General features: G+C 37.1%; 11 non-coding genes and 5 pseudogenes across 11 annotated transcripts; 15 read left to right on the top strand and 1 right to left on the bottom strand.

Annotated features, from left to right (window-relative positions):
- Nucleotides 1-465: 465 nt before the first annotated feature.
- On the top strand, nt 466-584 carry LOC142506944 (5S ribosomal RNA). The gene has a single exon (XR_012805215.1). It is a non-coding gene; the product is annotated as a 5S ribosomal RNA (ribosomal RNA).
- Nucleotides 585-1,268: 684 nt separating this feature from the next.
- Nucleotides 1,269-1,387, top strand: LOC142513562 (5S ribosomal RNA). The gene has a single exon (XR_012809502.1). It is a non-coding gene; the product is annotated as a 5S ribosomal RNA (ribosomal RNA).
- Nucleotides 1,388-2,070: 683 nt separating this feature from the next.
- LOC142511806 (5S ribosomal RNA) lies at nt 2,071-2,189 on the top strand (annotated as a pseudogene).
- Nucleotides 2,190-2,872: 683 nt separating this feature from the next.
- Nucleotides 2,873-2,991, top strand: LOC142512583 (5S ribosomal RNA; annotated as a pseudogene).
- Nucleotides 2,992-3,389: 398 nt separating this feature from the next.
- LOC142511814 (5S ribosomal RNA) lies at nt 3,390-3,505 on the top strand (annotated as a pseudogene).
- A 686-nt stretch (nt 3,506-4,191) lies between these two features.
- Nucleotides 4,192-4,310, top strand: LOC142515293 (5S ribosomal RNA). Its single transcript, XR_012811147.1, has one exon. It is a non-coding gene; the product is annotated as a 5S ribosomal RNA (ribosomal RNA).
- Nucleotides 4,311-4,996: 686 nt separating this feature from the next.
- On the top strand, nt 4,997-5,115 carry LOC142511047 (5S ribosomal RNA; annotated as a pseudogene).
- Nucleotides 5,116-5,796: 681 nt separating this feature from the next.
- On the top strand, nt 5,797-5,915 carry LOC142514533 (5S ribosomal RNA). Its single transcript, XR_012810422.1, has one exon. It is a non-coding gene; the product is annotated as a 5S ribosomal RNA (ribosomal RNA).
- Nucleotides 5,916-6,598: 683 nt separating this feature from the next.
- On the top strand, nt 6,599-6,720 carry LOC142510394 (5S ribosomal RNA). Its single transcript, XR_012808508.1, has one exon. It is a non-coding gene; the product is annotated as a 5S ribosomal RNA (ribosomal RNA).
- A 3,232-nt stretch (nt 6,721-9,952) lies between these two features.
- Nucleotides 9,953-10,061, bottom strand: LOC142513033 (small nucleolar RNA R71). Its single transcript, XR_012809001.1, has one exon. It is a non-coding gene; the product is annotated as a small nucleolar RNA R71 (small nucleolar RNA).
- Nucleotides 10,062-20,326: 10,265 nt separating this feature from the next.
- Nucleotides 20,327-20,445, top strand: LOC142509968 (5S ribosomal RNA). The gene has a single exon (XR_012808111.1). It is a non-coding gene; the product is annotated as a 5S ribosomal RNA (ribosomal RNA).
- Nucleotides 20,446-21,128: 683 nt separating this feature from the next.
- Nucleotides 21,129-21,247, top strand: LOC142509988 (5S ribosomal RNA). Its single transcript, XR_012808130.1, has one exon. It is a non-coding gene; the product is annotated as a 5S ribosomal RNA (ribosomal RNA).
- Nucleotides 21,248-22,685: 1,438 nt separating this feature from the next.
- Nucleotides 22,686-22,804, top strand: LOC142509437 (5S ribosomal RNA). Its single transcript, XR_012807611.1, has one exon. It is a non-coding gene; the product is annotated as a 5S ribosomal RNA (ribosomal RNA).
- Nucleotides 22,805-23,487: 683 nt separating this feature from the next.
- LOC142506505 (5S ribosomal RNA) lies at nt 23,488-23,606 on the top strand. Its single transcript, XR_012804794.1, has one exon. It is a non-coding gene; the product is annotated as a 5S ribosomal RNA (ribosomal RNA).
- Nucleotides 23,607-24,198: 592 nt separating this feature from the next.
- On the top strand, nt 24,199-24,316 carry LOC142512496 (5S ribosomal RNA; annotated as a pseudogene).
- Nucleotides 24,317-24,724: 408 nt separating this feature from the next.
- LOC142515918 (5S ribosomal RNA) lies at nt 24,725-24,843 on the top strand. Its single transcript, XR_012811739.1, has one exon. It is a non-coding gene; the product is annotated as a 5S ribosomal RNA (ribosomal RNA).
- Nucleotides 24,844-25,369: the final 526 nt, after the last annotated feature.

Raw genomic sequence — 25,369 nt, 5'->3', positions numbered from 1 at the left:
TCTAAGACCCTCTAATTTGCGATTTTCCGCTTCTGTTAAGCTTCTGTTTCCTCAAGAAATCCGCTTAGTAAGTTCATAATTCGATTCCGGTTTCATTTTATCGTATCCCAGGCATAATAATAGTTTTACATTCGCTATTTTCTTCTTCTTATTTTTTTCTATTTTCAGGGAACATTTAGCAATTTTTGTTGTCGTGAGCCTGTTCTGTGCGGAAGGATATGACGCAGATTATCCGAAGACGGTTTACTCATTAAAAACAATTATTTCGACTTTTTTAGCCATAATTTACGTAAACGGTCTTGAAACACGGACTTCCCAGGGAGTTCACCCATCCTAGCTCTGCCATCGCGTCAGAACGTTTAACTTCATGGTTCTGATTCGACGAGAGCAGTGCCGCGTGTTGTCCATCGTCGCCCGCTCCACACGTACTCGAGGGATATAAGAATAAACATCCCACTCAATGTTGGGTGTGATCATAACAGCACTAATGCACCTGATCCCTTCAGAACTCCGAAGTTAAGCGTGCTTGGGCGAGAGCAGTACTAGGATGGGTGACCCCCTAGGAAGTCCTCGTGTTGCATCCCTTTTCGTGTTTTTCTATTTTTCGTTACTTGTTGATAGACGATTTTCGGCTCAAATCATCTGAATCTCGGTCGGGAACAGATAATACATGTGAAATCAACCTAGCTCGGACACTGCCGGATTTGGACAAAATTGTAGCCTAATTTGATTGTAAACAGGCAAACGAACGAGACTCATTACTCCGCGAGGAGTTGACGAGATTTTAGCCGAATTCCTTCTCTAAGACCCTCTAATTTGCAATTTTCCGCTTCTGTTAAGCTTCCGTTTCCTCGAGAAATCCGCTAAGGAAGTTCGAAATTCGATCCTGGTTCCATTTTATCGTATCTCAGGCATAATAATAGATTTACATTCGCTATTTCCTAATTCTTATTTTTTTTTCTATTTTCTGGGAACATTTAGCGATTTTTGTTGTCGTGAGCCGGTACTGTGCGGAAGGGTATGACGCAGATTACTCCGAAGATGGTTAATTCATTAAAAACAATTATTTCGACTGTTTTATCTATAATTTACGTAAACGGTAATGACACGAGGACTTTCGAGGGAGGTCACCCATCCTAGCCCTGTCATCGCGCCAGAACGCTTAACTTCATGGTTCTGATTGGGCGAGAGCAGTGCCGCGTGTTGTCCATCGCCGCCCGCTCCACGCGTACTCGAGGGATATAAAAATAAAAATACCATTGAATGTCGGGTGCGATCATACCAGCACTAATGCACCGGATCCCATCAGAACTCCAAAGTTAAGCGTGCTTGGGCGAGAGTAGTAGTAGAATGGGTGACCCCCTGGGAAGTCCTCGTGTTGCACCTCTTTTCGTGTTTTTCTACTTTTGAATACTTGTTGACAAACGATTTTCGGCTCAAATCATCTGAATCTCGATCGGGACCAGATAATACATGTGAAATCAACGTAGCTCGGGCACTGCCGGATTTGGAAAAATTGTTGGCTAATTTTATTGTAAACGGGAAAAAGAACGAGACTCATTACTCCGCAACGAGGTGGCGAGATATTCGCCTAATTCCTTCTCTAAGTCCCTCTAATTTGAGATTTTTCGCTCTTGTTAAGTTTCCGTTTTCTCGAGAAATCCGCTTAGAAAGTTCGAAATTCGATTCTGGTTTCATTTTATCGTATCCCAAGCATATTAATAACTTTACATTCGCTATTTTCTTCTTCTTAATTTTTTTTCTATTTTCTAGGAACATTTAGCGATTTTGGTCGTCGTGAGCCGGTTCTGGGCGGAAGGGTATGACGCAGATAACTCCGAAGATGGTTAACTCATTAAAAACAATTATTTCGACTGTTTTAGCTATAATTTACGTAAATGGTCGCGACACGAGGACTTCCCTGGGAGGCCACCCATCCTAGCTCTGCCATCGCTCCAGAACGCTTAACTTCATGGTTCTGATTGGGCGAGAGCAGTGCCGCGTGTTGTCTATCCCCGCCCGCGCCACACGTACTCTAGGGATATAAGAATAAACATCCCACTCAATGTCGGGTGCGATCATACTAGCAATAATGCACCGGATCCCATAAAAACTCCGAAGTTAAACGTGCTTTGGCGAGAGCAATAATAGGATTGGTGACCCCCTGGGAAGTCCTCGTGTTGCACCCCTTTTTGTGTTTTTCTAATTTTGATTACTTGTTGACAGACAATTTTCGGCTCAAATCATCTGAATCTCGATCGAGACCAGATAAGACATGTAAAATCAATGTAGCTCGGGAACTGCCGGATTTTGAAAAAATTGTAGCCTAATTTGATTGTAAACAGGCAAACGAACGAGACTCATTACTCCGCAATGAGCTGGCGAGATTTTAGCCGAATTCCTTCTCTAATACCCTATAATTTGCGATTTTTTTCTTCTGTTAAGCTTCCGTTTCCTCGAGAAATCTGCTTAGGAAGTTCGAAATTAAATTCCGGTTCCATTTTATCTTATCTCAGGCATAATAATAGCTTTACATTCGTTATTTTCTTATTCCTAATTTTTTTCTATTTTCTAGGCACATTTAGCGATTTTTGTTGTCGTGAGCCGGTTCTGTGCGGAAAAGTATGACGCAGATTACTACGGAGACGGTTAACTCATTAAAAACAATTATTTCGACTGTTTTATCCATAATTTACGTAAACGGTCGCGACACGAGGACTTCCGAGGGAGGTCACCCATCCTAGCTCTGCCATCGCACCAGAACGCTTAACTTCATGGTTCTGATTGGGCGAGAGAAGTGCCGCGTGTTGTCCATCGCCGTCCGCTCCACATGTACTCGAGGGATATATGAATAAAAATCCCACTGAATGTCGAGTGCGATTATACCAGCACTAATGCACCGGATCCCATCATAACTCCGAATTTAAGCACGCTTTGGCGACAGCAGTACTAGGATGGGTGACCCATTAGGAAGTCCTCGTGTTGCACACCTTTTCGTGTTTTTCTATTTTTGATTACATGTTGACAGACGATTTTCGTCTCAAATCATCTGAATCTCGATCGGACCATTCTTAGTTTTTTCTATTTTCTGGGAACATTTAGCGATTTTTGTTGTTGTGAGCCGGTTCTGTGCGGAAGGGTATGACGCAGATTACTCTGGAGACGGTTAACTAATTAAAAACAATTATTTCGACTGTTTTAGCCATAATTTAAGTAAATGATCGCGACAGGAGGACTTCCAAGGGAGGTCACCTATCCTAGCTCTTCCATCGCGCCAGAACGCTTAACTTCATGGTTCTGATTGAGCGAGAGCAGTGCCGCGTGTTTTCCATCGTCGTCCGCTCCACACGTACCCGAGGAATATAAGAATAAACATCCCACTCAATGTCGGGTGCGATCATACCAGCACTAATGCACTGGATCCCATCATAACTCCGAAGTTAAGCGTGCTTTGAGTGCAGTACTAGGATGGGTGACCCCCTGGGAAGTCCTCGTGTTGCACCCCTTTTCGTTCGTGTTTTTCTATTTTTGATTACTTGTTGACAGATCATTTTCGGCTCAAATCATCTGAATCTCGATCGGGACCATATAAGACATGTGAAATCAACGTAGCTTGGGCACTGCCGGATTTTGACAAAATTGTAGCCTAATTTGATTGTAAACGGGCAAACGAGCGAGACTCATTACTCCGCAATGAGCTGGCGAGATTTTAGCCGAATTCCTTCTCTAAGACTCTCTAATTTGCGATTTTCCGCTTCTATTAAGCTTCCGTTTCCTCAACAAATCCGCTTAGGAAGTTCGAAATTAAATTCCGGTTCCATTTTATCTTATCTCAGGCATAATAATAGCTTTACATTCGTTATTTTCTTATTCTTAATTTTTTTCTATTTTCTGGGAACATTTAGCGATTTTTGTTGTCGTGAGCTGTTCTGTGCGGAAGGGTATGACGCAGATTACTCTGGAGACGGTTAACTCATTAAAAATAATAATTTCGACTGTTTTAGCCATAATTTACGTAAACAATCGCGACACGAGGACTGCCCAGGGAGGTCACCCATCTTAGCTCTGCCATCGCGCCAGAACGCTTAACTTCAGGGTTCTGATTGGGCTTGAGCAGTGCCGAGTGTTGTCCATCGCCGCCCGCTCCACACGTACTCGAGGGATAAAAGAATAAACATCACACTCAATGTCGGGTGCGATCATACCAGCACTAATTCATCGGATCCCATCAGAACTCCGAAGTTAAGCGTGCTTGGGCGAGAGCAGTACTAGGATGGATAACCCCCTGGGAAGTCCTCGTGTTGCGCCCCTTTTCGTGTTATTCTATTTTTTATTACTTGTTGACAGACGATTTTTTTCGGTTCAAATCATCTGAATCTCGATCAGGACCAGATCAGACATGTGAAATCAACGTAGCTCGGGCACTGCCGGATCTGGAAAAATTGTTGGCTAATTTTATTGTAAACGGGAAAAAGAACGAGACTCATTACTCCGCAACGAGGTGGCGAGATATTCGCCTAATTCCTTTTCTAAGTCCCTCTAATTTGAGATTTTTCGCTCCTGTAAAGTTTCCATTTTCTCGAGAAATCCGCTTAGAAAGTTCGAAATTCGATTCTGGTTTCATTTTATCGTATCCCAGGCATATTAATAACTTTACATTCGCTATTTTCTTCTTCTTAATTTTTTTTCTATTTTCTAGGAACATTTAGCGATTTTTGTCGTCGTGAGCCGGTTCTGGGCGGAAGGGTATGACGCAGATAACTCCGAAGACGGTTAACTCATTAAAAACAATTATTTCGACTGTTTTAGCTATAATTTACGTAAACGGTCGCGACACGAGGACTTCCCAGGGAGGCCACCCATCCTAGCTCTGCCATCCCTCCAAAACGCTTAACTTCATGGTTCTTATTGGGCGAGAGCAGTGCCGCGTGTTGTCTATCCACGCCCGCGCCACACGTACTCGAGGGATATAAGAATAAACATCCCACTCAATGTCGGGTGCGATCATACCAGCAATAATGCACCGGATCCCATCAAAACTCCGAAGTTAAGCGTGCTTTGGCGAGAGCAATACTAGGATTGGTGACCCCTTGGGAAGTCCTCGTGTTGCACCACTTTTCGTGTTTTTCTAATTTTGACTACTTGTTGACAGACAATTTTCGGCTCAAATCATCTGAATCTCGATCGAGACCAGATAAGACATGTGAAATCAATGTAGCTCGGGAACTGCCGGATTTTGAAAAAATTGTAGCCTAATTTGATTGTAAACGGGCAAACGAACGAGACTCATTACTCCGCAATGAGCTGGCAAGATTTTAGCCGAATTCCTTCTCTAAGACTCTAATTTGCGATTTTCCGCTTCTATTAAGCTTCCGTTTCTTCAAGAAATCCGCTTAGGAAGTTCGAAATTAAATTCCGGTTCCATTTTATCTTATCTCAGGCATAATAATAGCTTTACTTTCGTTATTTTCTTATTCTTAATTTTTTTCTATTTTCTGGGAACATTTAGTTATTTTTGTTGTCGTGAGCCGGTTCTGTGCGGAAGGATATGACGCAGATTACTCTGGAGACGGTTAACTCATTAAAAACAATTATTTGGACTGTTTTAGCCATAATTTACGTAAACAATCGCGACACGAGGACTGTCCAGGGAGGTCACCCATCTTAGCTCTGCCATCGCGCCAGAACGCTTAACTTCAGGGTTCTGATTGGGCTTGAGCAGTGCCGAGTGTTGTCCATCGCCGCCCGCTCCACACGTACTCGAGGGATATAAGAATAAACATCCCACTCAATGTCGGGTGCGATCATACCAGCACTAATTCATCGGATCCCATCAGAACTCCGAAGTTAAGCGTGCTTGGGCGAGAGCAGTACTAGGATGGATAACCCCCTGGGAAGTCCTCGTGTTGCACCCCTTTTCGTGTTTTTCTATTTTTTATTACTTGTTGACAGACGATTTTTGGTTCAAATCATCTGAATCTCGATCGGGACCATATAAGACATGTGAAATCAACGTAGCTTGGGCACTGCCGGATTTTGACAAAATTGTAGCCTAATTTGATTGTATACGGGCAAACGAACGAGACTCATTACTCCGCAATGAGCTGGCGAGAATTTAGCCGAATTCCTTCTCTAAGACTCTCTAATTTGCGATTTTCCGCTTCTATTAAGCTTTCGTTTCCTCAAGAAATCCGCTTAGGAAGTTCGAAATTAAATTCCGGTTCCATTTTATCTTATCTCAGGCATAATAATAGCTTTACATTCGTTATTTTCTTATTCTTAATTTTTTTCTATTTTCTGGGAACATTTATCGATTTTTGTTGTCGTGAGCCGGTTCTGTGCGGAAGGGTATGACGCAGATTACTCTGGAGACGGTTAACTCATTAAAAACAATTATTTCGACGGTTTTAGCCATAATTTACATAAACAATCGCGACACGAGGACTGCCCAGGGAAGTCACCCATCTTAGCTCTGCCATCGCGCCAGAACGCTTAACTTCAGGGTTCTGATTGGGCTTGAGCAGTGCCGAGTGTTGTCCATCGCCGCCCGCTCCACACGTACTCGAGGAATATAAGAATAAACATCTCACTCAATGTCGGGTGTGATCATACCAGCACTAATTCATCGGATCCCATCAGAACTCCGAAGTTAAGCGTGCTTGGGCGAGAGCAATACTAGGATGGGTAACAACCCCCTGGGAAGTCCTCGTGTTGCGACCCTTTTCGTGTTTTTCTATTTTTTATTACTTGTTGACAGACGATTTTCGGCTCAAATCAACTTAATCTCGATCGGGACCAGATAAGACATGTGAAATCAACGTAGCTCGGGCACTGCCGGATTTGGACAAAATTGTAGCCTAATTTGATTGTAAACGGGCAAAACGAGACTCATTACTCCGCAACGGGGGTGGCGAGATTTTAGCCGAATTCCTTCTCTAAGACCCTCTAATTTGCGATTTTCCGCTTCTATTAAGCTTCCGTTTCCTCGAGAAATCGCTTAGGAAGTCCGAAATTCGATTTCGGTTCCATTTTATTGTATCACAGGCATAATAATAGCTTTACTTTCTCTATTTTCTTCTTCTGTTTTTTTTTCTATTTTCTGGGAACATTTAGAGATTTTTGTTGTCGTTAGCCAGTTCTGTGCGGAAGGGTATGACGCAGATTACTCCGGAGACGATTAACTCATTAAAAACAATTATTTCGACTGTTTTAATCAAAATTTATGTAAACGGTCGCGACACGAGGACTGCCAGGGAGGTCACCCATCCTAGCTCTGCCATCGCGCCAGAACGCTTAACTTCAGGGTTCTGATTGGGCTTGAGCAGTGCCGAGTGTTGTCCATCGCCGCCCGCTCCACACGTACTCGAGGGATATAAGAATTAACATCCCACTCAATGTCGGGTGCGATCATACCAGTACTAATGCACCGGATCCATACCAGTACTAATGCACCATGAGAGAAATCGTTGCCATAAATTGAAACATTTATTAACCTGTGAGGATATGGAGTTGAGACTCTTACTAGGAATTTCTGAAGGCCGTGTACATTTAACTACCTGAAATAAGCTTTGAATTGATCATCTCAAATTATTTCATAAATTATAATTATGATGATCTTGATATAACTTTGACAGTTTTCAAATTTAATTTAAACACTTAGATAGTTTTGATTACATTTCTATTTAAATTAATCAATATGTTTTGTATTGCTATTAACGCTTAAATTGCTAGGGACTAGCAATAAACTGGTTGGAAGGTGTGATAAACATAAAAATTGTACTTTAATTAAATGTTTTATAATATAAATATATAGTTTTTGTTTTATTAAATGTTTAAATATTATATGTTTTATAATAAATTGTATAAAATATAAGTTGTTGTGTAATTACAAGTTTTTACTATTTTTACAGGTTCGATAAAACAAGAATAAACTTGGCGTTGCAAATGGGATTAAGATGATTCTTGGACCTGTAAAAAGTTGATGTTAATATCTACAATATTGGTGTCAAGCATGAGATAAAAATCCTCTCACAATTGGGATCAAATTAAGCCACAAATAAAGTTACCAAAGGAGTGAAAGTTTTACCATACTCTAGTATTTTGACCATATCTCTCAAATTACTTGGTCAAATGATTTTAAAAAAATACCACAACTAGACAACTCAATTATCCACATGTTTCTTTTTATATGAAGAAGCAAATTCCAAGAAGAAGATTTTCAAAAGTGATGTGTAATATAATATAATATCTTGGAACACCAATGAAGACTTTTATGTAAAAAATAATATTTTATTTGTGGTTGTCTCCCCAAATTTGGCTATAAATAGGGGTGCATTGTAATGTATTGAGATATCCCTCATTCTATGAACAAACCTTTGAGTTCATAATATTTCTCTCTATATTTTTCCTTTATTTCTTCATTTAAATATAATTAGCATGATAATTTCATATTCAAAGTTTTACACTTTGAATAATGAATAGCTACTTCCTAAAGTTGAGATGAAAAGGTGAAACTCTTGGCATGATAATAAGGATACTAAAAGGTAAGAATTTATGTTTTATATTATTTAATCATTATTTATTGTTTATGTTATATTTATTTCTTTAAGCATTTTTATACCATACTTATAAGTGGGAGTTTTGATTTATTGTTGCTATATGTTACACTAAATTCTTGGAACCATTTAAATGTTAGTTTGGTATTACCAACCATTTAAAGTGGATGCCTTGATTTATTATATATGAATATATTATAATATTAATTTCTTGGTACCATTTAGATGTTAGTTTGGTTTTACCAACCATTTAAAGTGGGAACCTTGATTTACTATATATAAATATATCATAATATTAATTTCTTGGTACCATTTAAATGTTAGTTTGGTTTTACCAACTATTTAAAGTGGGAACCTTGATTTAGTGTTTACAAATATACATAGCACAATAAATACTTGACCACATTTATAAGTTTTAGTATATATTATATACTTATAAGATAATAATATATAACATAATATAAATATGATTATTTAATATATTGGAACCATTTTATTAAGTGGGTTTCAATATTGTTCGTTAATGTTAACTTTATTAAAATACCAAGAGTGGATCCTTTAATCTCAACTACTTAAATTAAAATTTGAACAATTAAAATTTACCCATTAAAGATTCAAACAATTAAAATTAAAAAGAAACAAAAAACAAAAACAAAACAAAAAGACATTGTAGTGGACTTGTAATTACCTTAGCTTCCCTGTGGATACGATATTCGGACTCACCGAATTATACTACTTGTGGACAACCTGCTCTTGGGAGTGCAACAATCAAAGTCGCAACAAGTTTTTGGCGCCGTTGCCGGGGAAGTATAATTTAATTTCAAGTCTATTTAATTTTGTTTATAGTTTATTTTTCTTTATTTAAATTTTTATTGCTTTTGTGTGTTTTTATTTTTTTTGCATTTACATTTGCATGAGCATTTGGTCACGTACACTTAGTGGTCGACTCATTCGAAATAACCCTTTATTTTTACAAAACATGGCGTAAGAACCCATCCAAGAAAATGAAGATGAAATTCAATCTCAACATGATCATGATAGACGAAGAACACTTAGAGATCACATGAATCCTACACGTACTAGTGCACCTTCATGTCTAATTTTTCCCCCTGATGCATCTCATTTCAATTTTAAGCCTGGTATTATCCAACTTTTACCCAATTTTCATGGCTTAGATTCTGAAAATCCATACATGCATTTACGAGAGTTTGAAGAAGTGTGCAACACATATAATGATCTAAATTGTAGAATGAACACCATTCGACTTAAGCTTTTTCCTTTTTCTTTAAAAGATAAAGCTAAAACTTGGCTACAAAATCTTAGATCGGGATCCATTCGAACTTGGGATGAATTGCAACAACAATTTTTGAAAAAGTTTTTTCCATCTCATAGAACAGATTCTTTCAAAAGGCAAATCATTACTTTCACTCAAAAACAAGGAGAAACTTTTTATCAGTGTTGGGATAGATACAAAGAATTGCTTAATCTTTGTCCACATCATGGTTTTGAAATTTGGAGAGTTGTTTCTCAATTTTATGAAGGCTTAACACCTAAAGATAGGCAAATGGTTGAATTTATGTGTAATGAAACATTTGAAGATAAAGATCCAAATGAGGCAATTGAGTATCTCGATTTATTAGCTGAAAATGCTCAAAATTGGGACACTATAGGTACAATCGAACCATCAAACAAGATTCAATCTCCTACATCTGGTGGAGGTATGTACACTCTCAAAGATGAACATGATCTTCAAGCTAAATTTACATCTTTGGCAAGAAAAGTTGAGGCACTTGAATTGAAAAAGAATGGTCAATTAAAATCTGTTCAAGAAATTGCGTGTCACATCTGTGATACAAGTGATCATTTTACAAAAGATTGTCCCACTTTGCCCTCTTTTAAAGAATGTCTCCATGAACAAGCCAATGTTTTGAACAATTTCAAAAGGCCAAATTTTGAACCATTTTCTCAAAATTACAATCCAGGTTGGCGAAATCATCCAAATTTTAGTTGGAGGAATGATAATGCTGCATAATTTTCACAACCACATTTCCAAAATCAACAAAATTTTCAAAATTATGCACCTTATGTTCCTCCACCTAAAAGAAATTTGGAAGATACATTGAATTCTTTCATTGCAAAGCAAGAGTCTATCAATACTCAAACTGCTCAAACCATGACAGATTTGAAAGATACTCTTGCTAAATTTGCATATGCACTTAATGTTCATGAAAAAGGTAAATTTCCTTCACAACCTCTGCCTAATCCCAAGGATCATCATTCACAAACTGGAACTTCTGGAACTCAATCGATGGATCAGGTAAAATCTGTTATTACCCTTCGAAGTGGTAAGGTTGTGGAAAAATCCATTCTTGAACCTTGTGAAGATGATGATAAATCAACTTCAAAGGGTAAGGAAGTGGAACCCATAACTTGCAAAGAGGAGGTTCAACAAACAGTGTCACCACCATTCCCTCATGCATTGAAAAATACAAAAAAATCAAATTTGAATTCTGATATATATGATATTTTTAAACAAGTAAAAGTTAATATTCCTTTATTAGATGCAATAAAACAGGTACCATTATATGCCAAATTTTTGAAAGACTTGTGCACTGTGAAAAGAAAATTGAATGTGAAAAAGAAAGCATTTTTAGCCGAACAAGTAAGTTCAATCATTCAAAATAATAATACTTTGAAATACAAAGACCCTGGTTGTCCTACTATTTCATGTATTATTGGATAACGAAAGATTAAAAAAGCCTTGCTTGATCTTGGAGCTAGTGTGAATTTACTTCCATATTCAGTTTATCAAGAACTCAATCTAGGCGAGTTAAAATCAACTTCGGTAACACTTTTACTTGCCGATAGATATGTTAAAGTGCCAAGAGGTATGATAGAAGACGTATTGGTCCAAGTTGATAACTTTGTATATCCTGTCGATTTCATAGTTTTAGATACACAACCTATCAAAGCTTGTAATGCAATTCCTGTAATTCTGGGTCGTCCATTTTTAGCAACTTCTAATGCCCTTATAAATTGCAGGAATGGAATAATGAAGTTGTCATTTGGTAACATGACCTTGGAGCTCAATGTTTTTAATCTTTGTAAGCAACCACATGACAAAGGAGATGAAAGTGAAGATGAAAATCTTATTGAAACTCTTGTGGAAGAAAACATTCAAGAAGGTAGTATTCGTGATCAATTAGATATTTGTTCAATTGAAATTGTTAAAGAAAATATTGAAATTGATCTTGATGATTTTATCAGGTATCACTCGTTACCAGGATCAGAGAAAGAATTTGATGCAAAATATGAGAACAAAGACGAACCACCCATATTGGAGTTAAAACCCTTGCCAGAAGAATTGAAGTATGCATTTCTTGGAGAAGATGAAACATATCCAGTGGTAATTTCTTCCAAACTAGAAAGTGATCAAGAAGGTAAATTAGTTGATATGCTTAAAAGACATAAAAATGCAATTGGTTGGACACTAAAAGATCTCAAGGGCATTAATCCACTAATTTGCACACACAAAATTCATTTAGAAGAAAATGCTAAAACATCTCAACAACCACAAAGGAGATTAAATCCACTCATGAAAGATGTTGTGAAAACTGAAGTTCTCAAACTACTTGATGTTGGGATTATCTACCCTATTTCTGATAGTAAGTGGGTAAGCCCAACACAAGTAGTTCCAAAAAAATCTGGCATCACAGTGATAAAAAATGAAAAAAGGTGAATTGTTAACAAGTCGAGTCCCATCTAGTTGGCGGATGTGTATTGCTTATAGAAAATTAAATGACGCCACTGGAAAAGATCATTTCCATTACCATTTTTGGATCAAATTTTAGAAAGAGTAGCAGGTCATCCATACTACTGTTTTCTTGATGGATATTCAGGTTATTATCAAATTCCCATTGCACTCGAAGATCAAGAAAAAACTACATTCACATGTCCTTTTGGAACATTTGCATTCAGAAGGATGCCATTTGGTTTATGCAATGCCCCAGCAACATTTCAAAGATGTATGCTAAGCATTTTTTGCGACATGGTTGAAAATTGTTTGGAAATTTTCATGGATGATTTAACTGTCTTTGGGAATACATTTGATAATTGTCTTGAAAATTTGGAAAAAGTTTTAAAAAGATGCGTGGAAAAAGGTCTTATTTTAAATTGGGAAAAATGTCATTACATGATTACTTCTGGAATTGTTTTGGGACATGTCGTGTCATCTCATGGAATTGAAGTTGATAAAGCAAAAGTTGATGTCATTGCCAATTTACCCCCTCCAAAAACCATTAAAGAAATTCGCTCATTTTTGGGACATGATGGATTTTATCGGAGGTTTATAAAGGACTTTAGTTTAATCTCTAAACCCATTTGTAACCTCTTAACAAAAGACACTGCATTTGAGTGGACTCAAGAATGTCAAAATGCTTTTGATAAAATTATTCGACATTTAACATCAGCTCCTATCATGCAACCTCCTGACTGGTCTTTACCATTTGAAATCATGTGCGATGCGAGTGATTATGCAGTCGGTGCAGTACTGGGTCAAAGAAGAAACGGTAAGCCTTATGTGATATATTATGCAAGTAGAACTTTAAACAATGCACAAATGAATTACTCCACAACTGAAAAAGAACTACTTGCTGTAATATTTGCATTAGATAAATTTCGTTCTTATTTGATTGGATCAACGACTATTGTGTTTACTGATCATTCTGCTATTAGATATTTGTTGACCAAACAGGATGCAAAGCCACGACTGATACGATGGATTTTGTTACTCCAAGAATTTGACATTGTGATCAAAGATAAAAAAGGAACCGAGAATGTCGTAGCCGATCATTTATCGAGACTAGTAACAGGATCATCTTGTGAAATGACACCAATTAACGATAGTTTTCCTGACGAACATCTATTTTCAGTTACTACTACACCTTGGTTTGCTAACATAGTAAATTTTCTTGTGACAGGAAAAATGCCACCGCAATGGAGTTCCCAAGATAAAAGAAAATTTTTGAATGAGGTAAAAAACTTTTATTGGGATGATCCGTATCTGTTCAAGTATTGTCCAGATCAAATTTTTCGACGTTGCATATCCGACAATGAGGTTAGTAGTGTCATTAAATTTTGTCATTCAGAAGCATGCGGAGGACATTTTTCTTCAAAGAAAACGGCTGCAAAAATCTTGCAGTGTGGATTTTATTGGCCCACTTTGTTTAAAGACACCCACGAAATCTGCAAGATCTGTGAAAATTGTCAAAAATTGGGTGCGATTTCAAAAAGAAACATGATGCCTTTGAATCCTATCATTGAAATCTTTGACTGTTGGGGAATTGATTTTATGGGACCTTTTCCATTGTCGTTTGGATACTTGTATATTTTAGTTGCAGTTGATTATGTTTCCAAATGGATAGAGGCAATTCCATGTCGAAAAAATGATCATAAAATCGTCATCAAATTTTTAAAAGAAAATATTTTTAGTAGATTTGGAATTTCTCGAGCCATGATAAGTGATGGGGGAACTCACTTTGTTAATAAACCATTTGCTTCATTAATGAAAAAATATGGTATTACTCATAAAGTAACTACTCCTTATCATCCTCAAACAAATGGACAAGTTGAATTAGCTAATAGGGAGATAAGGCAAATTTTGGAAAAAACTGTTAACTCAAATAGAAAAGATTGGTCTCTGCAACTTAATGATGCACTTTGGGCATATCGAACAGCTTTTAAAACATCATTGAATATGTCTCCCTATAGGTTGGTTTATGGAAAATATTGTCATTTGCCTGTGGAATTGGAACATAAAGCTTATTGGGCGATCAAAACATTAAATTCAAGCATGGATGATGCCAACAAATTGCGTAAATTGCAACTTAATGAACTCGATGAACTCAGAAATGACGCGTATGAGAATTCAAGGATTTATAAAGCAAAAATCAAATCATTTCATGATAAAACAATTTTTAGAAAATCTTTTGAGATTGGTAAAAAAGTTTTGCTTTATAATTCTCGACTTCACATATTCCCAGGAAAATTACGATCAAGATGGACAGGCCCATATGTTGTAAAGCATGTGTATACTTATGGAGTTGTGGATATTGAAAATCCTAAAAATGGTGATATTTTTAAAGTAAATGGACAAAGGCTTAAACCATTTTTAGAAAATGAAATCTTTCAAGAAGAGTTTATTTCCCTTTCTGATCCTTGATTTTTTTTTTGTTGCATTTAAGTTTGTTTGTTTTTATTTCAGGTTTTCTTAATATTTTTATTTTCCCGGTTAAATGGCGGATAACGGTACTCCGTGACTCTCATAGTCGGTTAAATCAGTTTCCCACAATTGCTGATACAAAAATAAAAAAAAATAATTTCTTTTCAAAATGGATGAAATTCTCTCAAAAATTTGTAAATATTTTCCCTCTGTTTCTGAAAATGTTCTAAAAAAAATTTATGCAGGAAGGTGTGAAAGATTGAGATTGCTAATGCAAAAAGGAATTCCAGAAGATATTCGTCTTGTAATAGAAGCTAAGGTCCGATTAGGAGGAGAAGTTCCACAATCATTGCTCATTCGGTATTTGCCTGGATTAGGAAAAAGCACTTATGCGAAAAAACGAAGGGCCAAAAGTTTAGGGGTTTGTCATAAGTGTGCAAGATGGACTTGTGACAAACGATGCAGATCTTTGGGATGTGTTTCAAATAACAGAGAAGATAAAATTGGTTTCATTAAGAATGTGCTGAGTAAGGAGTCTTTACATAACATCTTATTCACTCTTGAGACGCATTCTAGTGGACATGTGCATATTGAACTTCTCCGTTTATGGAAACAATTCCACGATGAGCGTCATAGTCTTGGGAATCCGACTAAAAAAGACCCTGTTTGCCAATTTATAAGAAAATTGGATGGGAAGCATATTCTCGACTCATAGAAGGCGTTGAAGCCGTTTCTGGACGTAAAACCAGAGGAAAATTGTGAGCCACAATCACACTACTGTTTATATGCGTGTGTCATTATTGTTTTTACTATTTATTCTGTTTACAGCTGTGACCCATAGTTTTGTCATGATAACATATTACTCCTCTAAAATCTCTCATCTTTCTCTCTATTTTCGCAGAAAAAAAAAAAGAAAGTAAAAACATGGCTGGATCCTCTGCACAAACATTGAAAAATATTTGTGTATTTTGTAGGCCGAGTCCTGGAAAAAATGAAGTGTTTGTAGAAGCAGCGAATAATCTTGGAAAAATATTGGCTGAGAGAAAAACTCACTTGGTATATGGGGGAGGTAATATTGGGTTAATGGGATCTGTTTCAACATCTCCTCATCTTCGAGGTAGTCAGGTTTTGGGTATTATTCCTATAGCTTTAGCTGAAGGAAATATTACAGGTGTTACGATTGGGGAGGAATTAAAAGTTTCTTCTATGTATGAAAGAATCACTCAAATGACTGAAAATTATGATGCTTTTATTGCACTACCAGGTGGTTTTGGTACATTAGAAGAAATTTTTCACACTGTTTCTTGGGCACAACTTAATATCCATAATAAACCTGTGGGCTTGTTGAATATCAATAATTATTTTGACAGTTTGTTGACATTTCTTGATTAAGCTATGGAACAGAATTTCATTTCAGAAAATTCACGACGGATGTTCATCTGTGCTTCGACTGCCGACCAATTAATTGATGATTTGGAAGCTTTTGTTCATAAGCCTGATCTGATGATAACAAAGATCAATTGGTCGCAATCAAGCAGTAAGAAAAGGAAGTTGGATCATTGATTCAAAAGTCGTGGATTGGTTTGCGTTTGTTTCAGTTTGTTATCTTCAATAAAATTCCAGGTGATATCTCTTTCATTACGTACTCTTTATTAATAGTTATTTTGACATTAGGGAAAATGTCATATTCTGATTGGGGGGAGAACAAACTTATATAAAAAAAAATTTTAAAAAAAAATAAATAAAAAAAAATAATATATAATATTTTAAAATAAAATCATGTTTATTATTTGTATCTTAGTAATTTTTGCAAAAATTGTCATACATTACATGTTTGAAAGATTTAAATTAGAACATGCATTAATCTATTTAAGAATGTTTAAATTTTTATTTGAAAAAAAAAGTCAATTTTAATATTCTGATCAATATAAAAATATGATTTATGAAATCTTTTTGAGTGATTAACCATTGTGATAATATCAGGTATTAAAGTATATGGCCCAAGATATACCTTATAAGAGTGCCTATAATTTTAAACTCACACATATTTTGTGAGTGAGTGGAGAGGACTGAGAAAACAGCTTTCGAGCCTTTATTGATCATGAGAGAGACTATCTATTGTTTAGATCTTGAGTTCTTATTTTGAAGAAAAAAAACGATATTTCCTGAAAAAAAAAAACGGAGAAAAATACAAAAAGAAAGATATTGAATATCTATGTAATTTTTAAGTTATATGCTACGACCCATATATCTCTCATAAAAAAAAACAAAAAACAAAAAAGAGAGAGAAATTTATTGTACAAATTAAATAAATATGTGGTCAAGAAGCATAAACTTAGTCTGATTCCATGAAGTTATGCAAAAAAAAAAATATCAGGAAAAAATATATAATAAGAACAACTAGATTTTGAATCAATGGATTTTCTATCTTTTGATTAGTTTGGCTCGTTTGTCTGTCTGCATTCTGTAAACCATTTTTCTGAGCATTTATCTGTATTCCAACTCCATGAGAGAAATCGTTGCCATAAATTGAAACATTTATTAACCTGTGAGGATATGGAGTTGAGACTCTTACTAGGAATTTCTGAAGGCCGTGTACATTTAACTACCTGAAATAAGCTTTGAATTGATCATCTCAAATTATTTCATAAATTATAATTATGATGATCTTGATATAACTTTGACAGTTTTCAAATTTAATTTAAACACTTAGATAGTTTTGATTACATTTCTATTTAAATTAATCAATATGTTTTGTATTGCTATTAACGCTTAAATTGCTAGGGACTAGCAATAAGCTTGTTGGAAGGTGTGATAAACATAAAAATTGTACATTAATTAAATAATTTATAATATAAATATATAGTTTTTGTTTTATTAAATGTTTAAATATTATATGTTTTATAATAAATTGTATAAAATATAAGTTGTTGTGTAATTACAAGTTTTTAATATTTTTTACAGGTTCGATAAAACAAGAATAAACTTGGCGTTGCAAATGGGATTAAGATGATTCTTGTACCTGTAGAAAGTTGATGTTAATATCTACAATATTGGTGTCAAGCATGAGATAAAAATCCTCTCACAATTGGGATCAAATTAAGCAACAAATAAAGTTACCAAAGGAGTGGCAGTTTTACCATGCTCTAGTATTTTGACCATATCTCTCAAATTACTTGGTCAAATGATTTGAAAAAAATACCACAACTAGACAACTCAATTATCCACATGTTTCTTTTTATGTGAAGAAGCAAATTCCAAGAAGAAGATTTTCAAAAGTGATGTGTAATATAATATAATATCTTGGAACACCAATGAAGACTTTTGTGTAAAAAAATAATATTTTATTTGTGGTTGTCTTCCCAAATTTGGCTATAAATAGGGGTGCATTGTAATGTATTGAGATATCCCTCATTCTATGAACAAACCTTTGAGTTCAAAATATTTCTCTCTATATTTTTCCTTTATTTCTTCATTTAAATATAATTAACATGATAATTTCATATTCAAAGTTTTACAGTTTGAATAATGAATAGCTAACTTCCTAAAGTTGAGATGAAAAGGTGAAACTCTTGGCATGATAATAAGGTTACTAAAAGGTAAGAATCTATGTTTTATATTATTTAATCATTATTTATTGTTTATGTTATATTTATTTCTTTAAGCATTTTTATACCATACTTATAAGTGGGAGTTTTGATTTATTGTTGCTATATGTTACACTAAATTCTTGGAACCATTTAAATGTTAGTTTGGTATTACCAACCATTTAAAGTGGATGCCTTGATTTATTATATATGAATATATTATAATATTAATTTCTTGGTACCATTTAAATGTTAGTTTGGTTTTACCAACCATTTAAAGTGGGAACCTTGATTTACTATATATAAATATATCATAATATTAATTTCTTGGTACCATTTAAATGTTAGTTTGGTTTTACCAACCATTTAAAGTGGGAACCTTGATTTAGTGTTTACAAATATATATAGCACAATAAATACTTGAACACATTTATAAGTTTTAGTATATATTATATACTTATAAGATAATAATATATAACATAATATAAATATGATTATTTAATATATTGGAACCATTTTATTAAGTGGGTTCCAATATTGTTCGTTAATGTTAACTTTATTAAAATACCAAGAGTGGATCCTTTAATCTCAACTACTTAAATTAAAATTTGAACAATTAAAATTTACCCATTAAAGATTCAAACAATTAAAATTAAAAAGAAACAAAAAACAAAAACAAAACAAAAAGACATTGTAGTGGACTTGTAATTACCTTAGCTTCCCTGTGAATACGATATTCGGACTCACCGAATTATACTACTTGTGGACAACCTGCTCTTGGGAGTGCAACAATCAAAGTCGCAACAGAAGTCATTGTGTTGCACCCCTTTTCGTGTTTTTCTATTTTTGATTACTTGTTGACAGACGATTTTCGGCTCAAATCATCTGAATCTCGATCGTGACCAGATAAGACATGTGAAATCAACGTAGCTCGGGCACTGCCGGATTTGGACAAAATTGTTGCCTAATTTGATTGTAAACGGGCAAACGAACGAGACTCATTACTCCGCAATGAGCTGGCGAGATTTTAGCCAAATTCCTTCTCTAAAAGCCTCTAATTTGCGATTTTCCGATTCTGTTAAGCTTATGTTTACTCGACAAATCCGCTTAGGTAGTTCGAAATTCGATTCATGTTCCAGTTTATCGTATCTCAAACATAAAAATAGCTTTACATTCGCTATTTTCTTCTTCTTTTTTTTTTTCTATTTTCTGGGAACATTTAGCGATTTTTGTTGTCGTGATCCGGTTCTGTGCGGAAGGGTATGACGCAGATTACTACGGAGACGGTTAACTCATGAAAAACAATTATTTCGAGCCTAACTTCATGGTTCTGATTGGGCGAGAGAAGTGCCGCGTGTTGTCCATCGCCGCCCGCTCTAACGTAGCTCGAGCACTGCCGGATTTGGACCAAATTGTAGCCTAATTTGATTGTAAACGGGCAAACGAACGAGACTCATTACTCCACAAGGATCTGGCGAGATTTTAGCCGAATTCCTTCTCTAAGACCCTCTAATTTGCGATTTTCCGCTTCTGTTAAGCTTCCGTTTCCTCGAGAAATCCGCTTAGGAAGTTCGAAATTCGATTTCGGTTCCATTTTATCGTATCTCAGCCATAATAATAGCTTTACATTCGCTATTTTCTTCTTCTTATTTTTTTTTTCTCTTTTCTGGGAACATTTAGCAATTTTTTTGTCGTGAGCCGGTTCTGTGCGGAATGGTATGTCGCAGATTACTCCGGAGACGGTTAACTCATTAAAAACAATTTTCAACTGTTTTAGCCATAATTTACGTAAATGGTCGCGACACGAGGACTTCCCAGGGAGGTCACCCATCCTAGCTCTTCCATCGCACCAGAACGCTAAACTTCATGGGTTTGATTGGGCGAGATCAGTGCCGCGTGTTGTCCATCGCCGCCCGCTCCACACGTACTCGAGGGATATAAGAATAAACATCCTACTCAATGTCAGGTGCGATCATACCAGCACTAATGCACCAGATCCCATCCGAACTCCGGAGTTAAGCGTGCTTGGGCGAGAGCCGTACTAGCATGGGTGACCCCCTGGGAAGTCCTCATGTTCCACCCTTTTCGTGTTTTTCTATTTTGGATTACTTGTTGACAGACGATTTTCGGCTCAAATCATCTGAATCCTCATCGAGACAAGATAAGACATGTAAAATCAATGTAGCTCAGGAACTGCCGGATTTTGAAAAAATTTTAGCCTAATTTGATTGTAAACGGGCAATCGAACGAGACTCATTACTCCGCAATGAGCTGGCAAGATTTTAGCCGAATTCCTTCTCTAAGAACCTCTAATTTGCAATTTTCCGCTTCAGTTAAGCTTCCGTTTCCTCAAGAAATTCGTTTAGGAAGTTCGAAATTTGATTCTGGTTTCATTTTTATATATCCCTGTCATAATAATAGCTTTACATTCGCTATTTTCTTCTTCTTGTTTTTTTTTCTATTTTCTGGGAACATTTAGCGATTTTTTTTGTCGTGAGCCGGTTCTGTGCGGAAGGGTATGACGCAGATTACTCCGGAGACGGTTAACTCATTAAAAAGAATTATTTTGACTGTTTTAGCCATAATTTATGTAAACGGTCGCGACACGAGGATTGCCCAGGGAGGTCACCCATCCTAGCTCTGCCATCGCGCCAGAACGCTTAACTTCATGGTTCTGATTGGGCGAGAGAAGTGCCGCGTGTTGTCCATCGCAGCCCGGTCCACACGTACTCGAGGGATATAAGAATAAACATCCCATTCAATGTCTGGTACGATCATACCAGCACTAATGCACCGGATCCCATCAGAACTACCAAGTTAAGCGTGCCTGGGCGAGAGAAGTACTAGGATGGATGACCCCCTAAGAAGTCCTCGTGTTGCACCCCTTTTCGTGTTTTTTTATTTTTGATTACATGTTGACGGACAATTTTAGGCTCAAATCATCTGAATCTTGATCGAGACCGGATAAGACATGTGAAATCAACGTAGTACGGGCACTGCCGGATTTTAACAAAATTGTAGGCTAATTTGATTGTAAACGGGCAAACGAACGAGCCTCATTACTCCGCAACGAGGTGGCAAGATTTTAGACGAATTCCTTCTCTAAGACCCTCTAATTTGCGATTTTCCGCTTTTGTTAATCTTTCGTTTCCTCGAGAAATCTTCTTAGGAAGTTTGAAATTCGATTTCGGTTCCATTTTATCGTATACCAAGCATAATAATAGCTTTACATTCGCTATTTTCTTCTACTTATTTTTTTTCTATTTTCTGGGAACATTTAGCGGTTTTTATTGTCGTGAGCCGGTTCTGTGCAGAGGGATTTGACGAAGATTACTCCGGAAACGGTTAACTCATTAAAAACAATTATTTCGAATGTTTTAGCCATAATTTACGTAAGCGGTCGCGACACGAGGACTGCCCAGGGAGGTCACCAATCCTAGCTCTGTCATCGCGCCAGAACGCTTAACTTCATGGTTCTTATTGGGCGAGAGCAGTACCGCGTGTTGTCCATCGCCGCCTGCTCCACACGTACTCGAGGGATATAAGAATAAAAATCCCATCAGAACTCCGAAGTTAAGCATGCTTGGGCGAGAGCAGTACTAGGATGGGTGACCCCCTGGGAAGTCCTCGTGTTGCACCCCTTTTCGTGTTTTTATATTTTTGGTTTCTTGTTGACATACGATTTTTGGCTCAAATCATCTGAATCTCGATCGGGACCAGATAAGACATGTGAAATCGACGTAGCTCGGGCACTGCCGGATTTGTACAAAATTGTAGCCTAATTTGATTGTAAACGGGCAAACGAACGAGACTCATTACTCCGCGATGAGCTGACGAGATTTTAGCCGAATTTCTTCTCCAAGACACTCTAATTTGCGATTTTTCGCTTCTGTTAAGATTCCGTTTCCTCGAGAAATCCTCTAAGGAAGTTTGAAATTCGATTCTGGTTCCATTTTATCGTATCTCAGGCTTAATAATGGCTTTACATTCGCTGTTTTCTTATTCTTATTTTTTTTTCTATAATTCTGGGAACATTTTGCGATTTTTGTTGTCGTGAGCCGGTACTGTGCGGAAGGGTATGACGCTGATTACTCCGGAGACGGTTAACTCATTAAAAACAATTTTCGACTGTTTTATCTATAATTTACGTAAATGGTCGCGACACGAGGACTTCATAGGGAGGTCACCCATCCTAGCTCTGCTATCGCACCAGAACGCTAACTTCATGGTTCTGATTGGACGAGAGCAGTGCCGCGTGTTGTCCATCGCCGTCCGCTCCACACGTACTCGAGGTATATAAGAATAAACATCCTACACAATGTAAGGTGTGATCATAAAAGCACTAATGCACCGGATCCCATCAGAACACCGAAGTTAAGCGTGCTTGGGCGAGAGCCGTACTAGGATGGGTGACCCCCTGGGAAGTCCTCGTGTTGCACCCCTTTTCGTGTTTTTCTATTTTTGATTACTTGTTGACAGAAAATTTTCGGCTCAAATCATCTGAATCTCGAACGGGACCATATAAGACATGGAAAATCAACGTAACTCGGGCACTGCCGGATTTGGACAAAATTGTAGGATAATTTGATTGTAAACGGGCAAACGAACGAGACTCATTACTCTGCAATGAGCTGACGAGATTTTAGCCGAATTCCTTCTCTAAGACCCTCTAATTTGCGATTTTCCGCTTCTGTTAAGCTTCTGTTTCCTCGAGAAATCCGCTTAGGAAGTCCGAAATTCGATTCCTGTTTCATTTTATCATATCCTATGCATAATAATAGCTTTACATTCGCTATTTTCTTCTTCTTAATTTTTTTTCTATTTTCTGGGAACATTTAGCAATTTTTGTTGTCGTGAGCCGGTTTTATGCGGAAGGGTATGACGCAGATTACTCCGGAGACGGTTAACTCATTAAAACAAATATTTCGACTATTTTAGCCATAATTTACGTAAATGATCGCGACACGAGGATTTACCAGGGAGTGTCACCCATCCTAGCTCTTCCATCGCGCCACAACGCTTAACTTCATGGTTCTGATTGGGCGAGAGCAGTGCCGAGTGTTGTCCATCGCCGCCTGCTCCTACGTACTCGATGGATATAAGAATAAATATCCCACTCAATGTCAGGTGCGGTCATACCAGCAGTAATGCACCGGATCGCATTAGAACTCCGAAGTTAAGCGTGCTTGGGCGAGAGCTGTACTAGGATGGGTTACCACCTGGGAAGTCCTCGTGTTGCACCCCTTTTCGTGTTTTTCTATTTTTGATTACTTGTTGACAGACGATTTTCGGCTCAAATCATCTGAATCTCGATCGGGACCAGATAAGACATGTGAAATCAACGTAGCTCGGGCACTGCCGGATTTTGACAAAATTGTAACCAAATTTGATTGTTCCGCTTCTGTTAAGCTTCCGTTTCCTCGAGAAATCTGCTTAGGAAGTTCGAAATTCGATTCCGGTTCCATTTTATCTTATCTACGGCATAATAATAGCTTTACAATCGTTATTTTCTTATTCTTAATTTTTTTCTATTTTCTGGGAACATTTAACAATTTTTGTTGCCGTAAGCCGGTTATGTGCGGAAGGGTATGACGTAAATTACTCCGGAGACGGTTAACTCAATAAAAACAATTATTTCGATTGTTTTATCCATAATTTACGTAAACGGTCGCGTCACGAGGACTTTCGAGAGAGTCCACCCATCCTAGGTCTGCCATCGTGCTAGAACGCTTAACTTCATGGTTCTGATTGGGCGAGAGAAGTGCCATTTGTTGTCCATCGCCGTTCGCTCCACATGTACTCGAGAGATATAAGAATAACAATCCCACTGAATTTCGAGTGCGATTATACCAGCACTAATGCACTTGATCCCATCAGAACTCCGAATTAAGCGTGCTTGGGCGACAGCAGTACTAGGATGAGTGACCCATTAAGAAGTCCTCGTGTTGCACCCCTTTTCGTGTTTTTCTATTTTTGATTACTTGTTGACAGACGATTTTCGGCTCAAATCATCTGAATCTCGATCGGGACCAAATAAGACATTCTTATTTTTTTCTATTTTCTGGGAACATTTAGCGATTTTTGTTGTCGTGAGCCGGTTCTGTGCGGAAGGGTATGACGCAGATTACTCCGGAGACGATTAACTAATTAAAAACAATTATTTCGACTATTTTAGCCATAATTTAAGTAAACGATCGCGACACGAGAACTTCCCAGGGAGGTCACCCATCCTAGCTCTTTCATCGCGCCAGAACGCTTAACTTCATTGTTCTGATTGAGCGAGAGCAGTGCCGCGTGTTGTCCATCGCCGCCCGCTCCACACGTACTCGAGGGATATAAGAATAAACATCTCATTCAATGTCGGGCGCGATCATACCAGCACTAATGCACCGGATCCCATCAGAATTCCGAAGTTAAGCGTGCTTGGGCGAGAGCAGTACTAGGATGGGTGACCCCCTTGGAAGTCCTCGTTTTGCACCCATTTTCGTGTTTTTCTATTTTTGATTACTTGTTGACTGACGATTTTCGGCTCAAATCATCTGAATCTCGATCGGGACCAGATAAGACATGTGAAATCAACGTAGATCGGGCACTGCCGGATTTAGACAAAATTGTAGGCTAATTTGATTGTAAACGGGCAAACGAACGAGACTCAACACTCCGAAACGAGGTGGCGAGATTTTAGCCTAATTCCTTCTCTAAGACCCTCTAATTTGAGATTTTCAGCTTCTGTTAGGCTTCTGTTAGGCTTCTGTTTCCTCGAGAAATCCGCTTAGGAAGTTCGAAATTCGATTCCGGTTCCATTTTATCTTATCTCAGGCATAATAATAGCTTTACATTCGCTATTTTCTTCTTCTTATTTTTTTCTTTTTTCTGGGAACATTTAGCGATTTTTGTTGTCGTGAGCCGGTTCTGTGCGAAAGGGTATGATGCAGATTACTCTGGAGACGGTTAACTCATTAAAAACAAATATTTCGACTGTTTTAGCCATAATTTATGTAAACGAT

The sequence above is a fragment of the Primulina tabacum genome, chromosome 10 (genome assembly GCF_025594145.1).
Source record: "Primulina tabacum isolate GXHZ01 chromosome 10, ASM2559414v2, whole genome shotgun sequence".
In the NCBI taxonomy this organism is placed as follows: Eukaryota; Viridiplantae; Streptophyta; class Magnoliopsida; order Lamiales; family Gesneriaceae; genus Primulina; species Primulina tabacum.
Note: the sequence above shows the minus strand (reverse complement) of the source record. Positions and strands in the feature narration are given on the sequence as shown.